The sequence below is a fragment of the Pholcus phalangioides genome, unplaced genomic scaffold, assembly GCF_987345545.1.
Source record: "Pholcus phalangioides strain wild (caught in Gottingen) unplaced genomic scaffold, Ppha-v1.0 ptg000008l_1, whole genome shotgun sequence".
NCBI lineage: Eukaryota > Metazoa > Arthropoda > Arachnida > Araneae > Pholcidae > Pholcus > Pholcus phalangioides.
In genome coordinates this window covers 64,368,240-64,378,389 of record NW_028301601.1, presented here as the reverse complement: position 1 = coordinate 64,378,389, position 10,150 = coordinate 64,368,240, and the positions used below count along the sequence as shown (strand labels likewise).

General features: G+C 34.1%; 1 protein-coding gene across 2 annotated transcripts in view; it reads left to right on the top strand.

The window, feature by feature from the left end:
* Positions 1-2,734: 2,734 nt before the first annotated feature.
* LOC149084760 (ninein-like protein) overlaps positions 2,735-10,150 on the top strand; it is a 223,328-nt gene continuing 215,912 nt past the window's right edge. Inside the window, exon 1 of one of the 2 annotated variants that reach the window (XM_089235189.1) lies at positions 2,735-2,966. The gene's annotated coding sequence lies outside the window, so the exon portion shown is untranslated. The remainder of the gene's footprint in view (positions 2,967-10,150) is intronic. The other variant, XM_089235191.1, reaches the window with a different exon arrangement.

The window sequence follows — 10,150 nt, the reverse complement described above, 5'->3', positions numbered from 1 at the left end:
TAATTACGGGAAATCATCAGTCATCGCCAAAAATGCCGAAAATAAGCGGAGATTGCTGCTAATGTTGCCGCAACTCTACCGCAAATCGGATACGATTTAAATGAAATCTACGAAAAATATGTCTTTACGTGTTAAATATGTGAGAGATGACTATTTATATTTATACCCATAATTATCGTGAAGAAATTATAACTTCGGAAAATAATTTTGATCCTTGATTTCAATAAAAAAATGAGTGTTTCATTGAAATTTGGGATGGCTGAAATTACTAGAAAATACAATGATCATGGTCACCCCACGCTGATCCAAGTGAAAAATTTGGACGAACATTTCCACACCAAAATCGATGGACAAGGGTGAAAATTCATTGAATTATGAATTACCTAAGTAATACTTATATTTTAATAATTGTAATTAATTAACAATGTGTTTTTCAACCTGTGGCCCACAGACGTCCTAGGATCCGTGAGTACTTCGTTATGGGTCCGCGAGATCATATTCTATCTACAGGGAAACCTCCCCTAACGGGCACCGCACCTCCCGTTAACGGACACTTCTCTGATCCCCCGGTCCTGTGGAATAGAGCTGTAATGTATTTCACTCCCAGTTAGCGGACACACTCGCTAGCGGACAGTAAAATCAAGAAATTTTTTTCTAATCTGCAATTTATTATGAATAAGTGAAATTATGTTTAATCCCAAGTTCGTGATGGTAAATATGAGAAATCGTCAATTAATTACTTAACTGAACATAACTATGCTTCAGTATGGTGAATTCGAATGATAATGTTGGTTTTGATTGTTGATACGTGTGAAGAAAGCCAACATTGCAAGACTGATAATGTTTTTATCATTTTTACACTTATTTTAATTTAATTTTCTTGCCAAATTCATGTAGGTCACGTATCATGTATGGAAAGAATCATTAATTGATTGATTGAAGAGAAAAAAGGCTATGGGGGTTTTCCATATTTATCAGACTTTCCAATCTTATTTGGAAATTATGCATTATCGTCGGCAAAATAGATAATTGTAGTAAAAGTTCATTGAACTTTCTTCACATCGAGAGGATTGGTGATTATGCATAACCACCAGTGTATCACTTTCAGAGAGAGTAACATGTATATTTTAACATTTATCTATTTGGGACGAATAGTGATTTGGCCGAATAACCGAATATTCTGCTAATTTTTTGGCCAAATACCAATTTCCTTAAAATTAGTCACAATTATAAATGTCCATACCAGAATTAAATCTATCTTCCCGGGCCTGGCCCTTGTGGGCCAACAGCGGGCTTACGAACTGTATATAAATAAAATAGGGGGTGATTATAAAATTAGATATAATATTTGTGTTTTTAATTGAAAATAAAATTACGGGTAATTTCAAATTATTGATATTGAATTTTAATGTTGTTTACAGAATCATTTTTATTTTCAACACGTCTTAAAATTTTACATCTAATTAAGAAAATATCAGCTATTATCTACTCTCAACTAGCAATGCATCGTAAGATTTATGACTTATTTTTCCTTTTAGCTGTTCTGTGCCCCTTTTCACTCTTCCAGTAGCTCAGTATGTATCTTGTCTCTTCACATCCTTCAGTTAGTGAACATGTGTATATAATTCATACTCACTTCCACCTTATTCCAGTAAGATTCTATGTTCAGTCTCATGTTTTTCTTATCGTAGACATTCACCCCTCTTTAACCCTTTATTGCTCAGTGTTCCACTGCATGGAACACCCAACTTGACTCAGCTTCTCAAACCGTTAAATTCAATTATAAATGGATAGAAATAGGTTTATCATTTAATTTGAACTTTCCTTTTCAATCATAGAAGACCACCGCCAAACAAAGCAATCCATGATCTTCAGCTGTGATGCGTTATTTAAAAATCCTCGTATGTACAAAAAATTTTGTATATTTTTGTGATTAAAAAATTGTACCTGCGTACTCCTTTAGGCCGAAGTAGACAGTCAACAACTTTTTTGAAATTCGTTGAAATTTTTCGTTGAAATTCCAACTTTAAAGGGTAGTGCGCCGTAGAGGGTTAACAAAAAGGGATAGGTAAACATCACAGAGTAAAATATAATCAGTATATATAAATTTGTAATTTATGGGAAAAATTCCAACATAATTTTTTAAAATCAGTTTGTCTACCTTTTTTGTCCCTCAGAGCCTTTTTAGTATAAATAACTTCTGTGACGGAGAACATCAAGCCTCTTTTTTTTATTTATTTATCAAGTTTACCGATTTGTTTTATTGTCCTGGAGTGGCCACGGAGCCCCCTGGGAAATGCATAAGGATCTCCAAGGACTCCGCGGAACACCGGTTGAGACCCGCTGTGCTTGATTTACCATTCAACTGATCTACTTTTTTGCTCTCTCGGCAGAGGCGGATTTATTGAAGGTTATACAATTTTCACTGCCCATCTTCCATTCTACTAATTTACTTGGCCGTTCACTCCTCAAGTTTGCTGACCCTCTGAACTTGCCGCCCTGGGCCACGACCACCTAGATAACCTAGTTATATAGGAGGTCGTGCCTGGGCTAAGACTGATAAGCCCCTCCCCCCCGTAAATACGTCACTGCAAGGGGATTCGAAACGTTAAAAAGATTGGAAAACAGTTTACTCCTCAAAACACGGGACGTTTGGTCAAATAGTTTTATCATGAAAAAGAATCGTAAAAGTAAGTAAAATTATCTTACGACAGCTATAGTTTGTATAAAATTTTCTCTTCTTTTCCTCATTCCAGCTAACCACAAAGTGGTTTGTTGTCGTCTGTCGTCGTCACTACGCAGTGGTGTTTGTTTATGTTTTTTTATTTACTGCATCAACCGCTTCGAGAAAAGGTGTCTGTCTGTCTCTTCATCTTAATCAAGACGTAATCAATATTATATTGCTTTATAGCAGTTGCCGAATCGATCGTCGTTCATTTCCACCTGCGATGGTTGATATGCACATGGTGAGTAAATAATATCTATTTCCTCATATTACAAAACATGTAATTGGGCCAAATTTCAAAAGCCTCGGGGCAAAGCAACTTGTTTGTGTACTATTTTTGAGTGTGGGAAATTTGATAGGCCTACAAGGATTTTGATTTTCAATGTCTTGGGTTCATGATGACATCATGATGTGGCTTTTTTTTTTCTCTTCTCAGACATGAGGCATGAAGGAACCTTGGCAATCCGTCATCATTGTTGGGGTGTACCTCCTGGATTAGGATTGTAGATACTTGGTTAATTGGTAACTTACATGGTGTTTACAGTTGAGGCTCCCAAATCATTTGGGCTTCTAGGGGGGTCGCCCCATTTGTCCATGCAGTAATCATGCCTTGATCAGACTTATCATATTTCAGAATAGTATTGGGTTTTTATTTTTATTCATATTGCTCCGAGAATGGTAGGCCTATGAAGATAATTGATAAAAAGTGAAAAAAGTATGGGGCCAATGACACTTCCTTTAGGAACTTCACTTGCAACGCCTGTCCAACCGGAGAATTTCCCTTTCACCATAACTCCTTGTGCCCTATCTCTTAATGATAACTCTATCCAATTCAGCAAGTTGTCCTCAATCCCAATCTCGTGTAAATGCTTCAAGAGTTTACCATGTTGGACCTGATTGAATGCCTTCTGGAAATCAAGGTAAACAACATCTATATTTTTGCCATTACCCAAAGCCTTCGTCACGTGATCATAGAAGCAAAGGAGATTAGTGACTTCTCCTTCCTGAACCCATGCTGATTATCCGACAATACATTATTCTCGTCTATCCACTTCACCAACTGCCTTTTGATAATAATTTCTAAAATTTTCGAGAGGGAGCTCGTCAAACTCACTGGATCATAATTAGGCACAGCCTCTCTACTACTCTTTTTAAATATCGGAACCACATTAGCAAGTTTCCAATCCCTTTGGACGATACCTTCAGCAACACTACTCCTGTAAATCTGCGCAGCTGGCCCTAAAAATTCATTAGCACATTCTCTGAGGACCCTAGGAAATATATCATCTGGTCCTGGTGCTTTGCTCGCACATACATTTTTTAGAAGATTTAGGTCCTCCACATCTTCCACTTGAATATCGGTGAGGATTTCAATACTTCACGTAACACCCGTATATTGAATATCGTATTCTATATTAAAAATTGACGCGAAAAAGTCATTGAAAGCACTACACATACCTACATTGCTCTCTACCCTAGACCCTACTATTGAGACCCTACTGTCCCCTTATATCCATTATTGGCATATCTAAAAAATGATTTTCGGTCAGAGCCAATGTTGTCTGCCAACCAAGGCTCAACTTTCTTTTTACTATCCCTTACCGCTTTCTTCAATGCCCTTTTATCAGTAAACACAATGACAGATCACCTGGTCCTCTTTATACTCTATTTTCTTTTCAAGATAAAGGTTATGCATACTATCTGAATGAATGAACGCCAGGGTCTCTGCCAGGGTTGTTTGGTTTAAACCAAGTGGTTTTTTTTCAAAAAATCAAATAAAAGTTGCCTAAATATAATTTTTTTCCTTGAAAAATATCACATTGGTTCATTATTAGCCAAAATGTTTCATTTTTACCACATTTTATATCCTTGGGGTACATTCTGATGGTATATCTTTAAATGACATAAGATTTTATAAGTGGTTTTTTTCAAAAAGTCTCATAAAAGTGGCCAGAATATATATATTTTTTTCATATGAAGTATCTTAGTCATTTAAAGTTATATATAAAAGCCAAAATTTCTCATTCTTACAACATTTTTTAACCTTTGGCTACATTCTGATGCTCTATCTTCAGCAAATTCATGAATAAGGAGTGCATCACACATCTAAATGTAGTGGTGTATTAATCTCACAGGTTTCTTTTTCCTTTCACAAAGAAGCAGCAACAGTAGTGACACCATCATGCTAGGGGCAGTTGGTCCTATAATCCAATAAAGACACCAGCTGTCCTTAAAGGACAAAGACTAGTGTACTAGTAGTTACATTACCTCACATACATTTTCATTTTCTTTCCCATAAGAAGTAGCACATCTCCTACTTTATATCTCCCAGTCTTAATATTCAATAGTTGTTTTTTTTATATTTTCACACACACACACACTGTTAAGCCCAGTTAATCAAGGTTCTACTGTATAGTAGTAACAGATTTATGAAAAATAATCAGCTATATACAGGGTGATTATAATTTAAGTTTTTATTCCAAAACTATACAATAAGTACTGATCAGAATGACTTGAAAATTTGCTTGGATACTCCTGAAGCAATGGAAGTTTCTTTCACAAAGGAAAAAAGTGCAAAATGTGCAAGTAGATGATGCTGTACTTGGCCAGCAGTATAATCTATTTTGTGCAAGTACATCATTTCGGCACTTCCACAGCATCATTTTTTTTCAAAGAACTTCTATCAAGATGCACATTGCAATACCAGCAAAGCAGCTGCTGAAGACCCATTTTGACAGGATGCACCTTAACCCTTGCAACTTCTGGCTGTGGGGTACCTGAAAATGTTATAAACAGTGTTCAGATTGCAAACTTTGGTGAATTGCAATCTCCAGCACATTCCCTATATGTTAGAAGTTCCTCAGGAATATTAACGGGGAAGGGGGGGGGGAGTGCGTTTGGTTTAATAAAAGCTGAATTGCAAGCACATCCCAATTATGACCATGGCATACTCCGATTCTGTTGTTGAACAAGAATTTTTATGCTTTCAACCTCATAGCCAGAACACGTGGTGGACAACATATTTAACATTTCTTGAGTAAGTTGTAGTTGTGTTTGATTACTTTGTTTTTTTGTGATGTTTCCATGAATTATGAAATCGTGCAATGCTATAATTAAGGTATCATTTTGCCATGACTGGCTATCGTTTCCATTCTGCGAGCAAATTTCCCACATGTTGGATGATGTCATTAATTTTACATTTTTAAGTATTTTTTCCCCTTTATCAAATAAAATTGAATTTTTTCAGGAATATTCATGTCACTTTTCAAGTCATTTTGACAATCGTTCTTTTTTTACAGTGTTTTGAAATCAGAACCTTAGTTATAATCACCCCGTATATCGTAAATCATTGCTATTTAATCTGCATTATTTATGCTTCATTAAATACATTATATTCACCTAATTTTTATTACTTTTTGCAAAATAGCTTCCTAATTAAGTATACTGAAAGTAACTGGAGAAAAACCTTTATATATTATATGATTAATAATAACATTAAAAGAGTTTTCAAACACACAGTAATCCATGGAGTTGAGCAAAAATAATTAAATTGCAAAAGTTGGTTTTTGTTAAAATGTAATAAATATTTATTGATTAATTAGCATGGGAATAGTGTTAATTACATTAATAAAGATTTTATTTTAGTTAATTATTAGAAGTTTGAATGATTTTTCAGAAATTTCATTGTTTTTAATGTTAATACTATTTAAAACAAAAAACCCGCTTTTTTGTTTTAAAAAAAAAAACGGTTTTTTTACCAACCCTGGTCTCTGCCACCGGACTTATCCCGTTGCCGAGATCTTCCAGCCCAGCTTCGTGGCAGAGTCTGGAACAAAGTGAGTGCACCTAACAGTCTGAGCGTGTAGCTAGTGTTGTGTATGATATTTCAGTGCTGCCATCTATGCTTCAAATTGTGAGCGAAGTGTAATGATTGAATATTTGTAACGTTGTAGGCCTGTTGCTCTCTGTGGCGAGACTTTTTAACGGGGAGATCGGCTCGCATTTGCGCCTTGATGTTGGGAACCACAGAAAACCAACTTCAGCCAACCACCACTGTGGCGCCGGTGGGGTTCAAACCTGGAACCTTGCGATGCGAGTCCGTCACTATGACCACTCGACCACCACAGCGGCTTACGCATACTATCTGTGAACCATAGGTGTTGCTATGTACAAACATGCTTTTTTGGAGCAAAGGGAATAACTTTGTGCAAAACAGATGATAACTTTGTAGTAAATTCTTCCCATTGACTTACCATCCTGACTGATTCCAACGGCTCTCTGAAAAATTCAGCAACATGCCATAGACAAAATTGCAGTTCTATTGGTATCCCATGTCAGATAAGAAACTTGAGACAAGTTGCGCTATCTTTTGTACATGATTAGATTTTGTGTATAGACAAAGTCAATAGGCAACACCCCCAATTTGCTACAGATTTTGTCCATGAGTGTGGATGAACCATTAGCATCAAAGCTCTGACATTCTTATTTATTGCTTATCTTTTCGTTCTGCATGGATCAGACAGGGAAATGAGCTGCCCTGGGACCATCGAGTGAAAAACAAACATCATCATGGTGTGCTATGTGATGTGGTCATCATGTAACACATCACTACCACATCATTTATTTTACCCACAGACTCCATAGGATTGTGTGTGCAGTACAGAGCTTGGCAAATCAAAAGAATAAAATTGTGCAAATTTCTTGTGAGCCTTGCTTGGAAAATGGTCCGAAATAGAGATGTGAGGTGAGAATATTCTCTTGGATGTAAAAATTGGAGAATAATTGGGAATATTCATTTTTCTTTTAAATAATTTAAGTTTTTTTTACTGATTTTGTTTATATTATGAAATATAGATCAGATTTCCATTGCCTGAAATATTTAAAACAAAAACACAATTTTTTGTATAATCACCTCATAATGACAAATTTTAATTCGAGAATATTCTCATAATATTCTCCTGGTCATGGTGAGAGGTTTTAAAAGTATGTTACAAAGATTGAAGAAACCTTAAGATTAAAACCTTATTTATCCTTAAAGTTATTTAAAATTAGATAAATTTTCAGAAATTAGTTCAAAGCAAATAGTAAAACTCAAAAGTTGATTGTGATAAAGAAAGATATTCTTATACAACCACCTTTTCATTCCAAGAAGATACAGAACTGTTGTTTTCTTCAATGTACATACACTTAAATTCTGTATCACTCACATTTTTTTACAAGTTGTGCAATTCAGCTGTGTTGCTTTCATTTTCTTGCTTTTAAACTTTAATATTGTGGACTATGCCTACAAACTTCAATATTCCCTGTCTTATTGACAGGAAGAGAGAGTGTCAAAATTCTTTTGTCACTGCTATTTTCGTTATTGAGCTGCTACAACAAACTGAAAATTAAAAAATGTCTGAATAAAAATATGTAGAAGATATTTGCATATGCGGTATATGCATATATATATACAGATACAACGCCACAACAGGCAAAATTCCCAACGAGGTGGCTGAGAAAAAGATGCCCATAAAAATATGGATGTCATATATTTCAAAAGTATAGCAACCCAATTAAAAATGCAATTAACAAAAATTAAAAAAGGGGATATTTTTTTTTTTTTGTAAATGAAATTCATATGCACTAAGAAATAGAAAAGATGCATTTTAAAAAACACATCTGCATTTTTTGCATGGTAATTTTTTAATGCATATTTCGGAATTTTTGACTTTTCCAAGATTTATAATGTTTATTCTGCGGTGTTTAATGCATATTTTGGGATTTTCAGAGCATTTATTTCGGCCTTTTAAGTGCACATTTTGGTATTTTAAGTGTACATTTTGTATTTTTTAAATGAATATTTTTGCATTTTTAAGTGCATATTTTTGCATTTTTAAAGTGCATATTTTTGCATTTTTAAGTGCATATTTTTGCATTTTTAAGTACATATTTGCATATTTTTAGAGCATATTTTGCCACTTTTTAGTGCATATAATCCGGGCTCTAGTTATTATTATTTCTGCTGTTTTTATATCTTAAAATAATGAAATCGGCTCTTATACATATGCTAATAAAAAAAGCAGTTAAAATTTTTTTTCACTTTTTTCTGTCCTTTTGATGAATTTTAAATTCTCCACCAGATTTATAAAATATTTTTTTCAAGTTTTGCAAAAATAAGGGAAAAACAAAATATTCTCAAAGATTGAATTTTTATTCTTTATTGAACTCAAACATTGAAATTATTTTTCAACTCATGAATTATATTAAGATAATTACAACTATAAATAAGAATATTAATCACCCACATTTGTCTTGGTGAACGTTTTTTTGTCATGGAATTCATTTTAATCCACTGTAATTTGCAGTAATGCTTCATTTCCTGCCATTGTGATTTTCCGTAATTTCAGCAATGTTTAACAACTTCGTTCGTTTTGGCAATCTCTTGTATTTTCACGTATTTGGAATCCTAATTTCCCATATTTCTCTCGAGGAAATATGGTCAGCCCTTGATACATCTCCTTGGATCTTTTCCTGGCAGTGCTTTTCACTATCTCTGCCAGGCACAGATCCTTGCTTAACTTTTGTATTTAACTGAAAAAAATATGATGGGGGAAAGTTATAAAGGGGTTTAAATTGAATAGATAACTTATTAAATTTTAATTTAAAACTTCAAAACCACTTAACTGAAAAACTTTACTTTAAATTATAGTTTCCATTCTGTTGCGTTGTTTGAGTTTTTGGAAGACGTAACAGAGTGGAGACATAGTGTATATTCTCTTGCATTTGTTGAGTTTTTTGAAGACATTACAAAGTGGAGAGACAAATTAGCAGAAATTCTTTTTTTTTAAAATTAAAAACTTAAGTGATTGATGAACACATTTATTATATTTTGAAGCATATCTCCATGTACTATCACTTGATGTTGATACAGATGAAATAAAAATCCTAATTATTTATGACAGTGACATAACAGAGTAGACATCCAACAGAGAAAAATCTGGTACTAAAAAGACATAACGTGAATGTGAAATCGTTTTGCATAAGTCAAATCTAAAATTGTTGATCAAGCGTCAAAAGTAAACCTTTCAATGAGCTCAAAAGTATTATCAGATTTAAGCTGGTATAAAAATATATTTCCCGAATGACTAACCGAGTGGACATTTTAAACTGGGAAAAATTTCGGGACAAGAACAAAAAAATAGTTTTTCATAAGAAAAAAAAATTTTTCTCAAAATTTTACTGTTAGTTTTATTCATCTACTAGCTATAATACCCGGACCCTTTTTCTTTGAGGGACATGCAAAATGTGCCTAAGTTAATCAATATGGCGACTTCCTGCGCGAATCATGAAATAAAGAAATCTAGATTCAAAGAAACGTAGAAATGAACGTTTTTCCTTTTTTTAAAGGGTTGCTAGGTATTTCGACTTCCCCCCACCCTTGAA